The sequence below is a fragment of the Etheostoma spectabile genome, chromosome 9, assembly GCF_008692095.1.
Source record: "Etheostoma spectabile isolate EspeVRDwgs_2016 chromosome 9, UIUC_Espe_1.0, whole genome shotgun sequence".
NCBI lineage: Eukaryota > Metazoa > Chordata > Actinopteri > Perciformes > Percidae > Etheostoma > Etheostoma spectabile.
This window is the reverse complement of record NC_045741.1, coordinates 3837161-3837901: the sequence shown is the minus strand read 5'-3', so window position 1 is coordinate 3837901 and position 741 is coordinate 3837161. Positions and strand designations below refer to the sequence as shown.

Sequence of the window (741 nt, the reverse complement as noted above, 5' to 3'; positions counted from 1 at the left end):
CTCCAGCTTTGGTCAGTCCAAGGCAGGATTAGCTGGGAGACTTCTTCTAGACGAAGGGCACCTCAGGGACAGGAAGTAGGTCTTCTGGAGATTATGGTGGCTAGTTAGTTAGTGGCTAGTTAGTGGCTGTTGTAGCAGTGTTTTGCAGAGATGACAAACACTTCCTGTACTCAAGTAGAAGTACAGATACTTGTGTTGAACAATACTCTGGTAAAAGAAGTACTGATTTAACATCTTTACTCAGTAAAAGTACAGGCTAGGAAATGTACTTAAAGTGTAAAAGTAAAACTAGCCTTGCGAATAACATTTTTTATACAAGGCTACCTGGACCACACACGTTACTGTGTGCAAGCTGAGAAACCTCAGTGGACATGAAAAAAGGCTTTTTATATCCCTTTGGCTACATTTTAAATGGATGTCTGTCAATAGGCCTAAAACATCACTGATTACCCTCCTGATAACTCCTGAGAACTCATTATCCTCCTAGCTAGTCTCTCTTTCTTTTCTCTGATAGACGACCTTTAGTACAAAACTAAAGTAACGAGCCAGTTTTGTAAAATGTAAGGTGTAAAAGTAAAAAGTCGGCGAAAAAATAAATAGTTAAAATATTTGAAAAAAATCTACTTGAGTACAGTAACGTTACTTTCCGTCTCTGGTGTTTTGCCATTGAGAATGAGCTAGCATGCTAGCGCTAGCATGCTACAGTTAGCCACCTCGTCTCGGCTAGTGACGTAGAAAGCC

The 741-nt window shown here is 40.1% G+C and overlaps 1 protein-coding gene across 1 annotated transcript in view; it reads left to right on the top strand.

The window, feature by feature from the left end:
• Positions 1–741, top strand: part of asmt2 (acetylserotonin O-methyltransferase 2) — a 14445-nt gene that overhangs the window by 8380 nt on the left and 5324 nt on the right. The gene's annotated exons all lie outside the window — the stretch shown is intronic.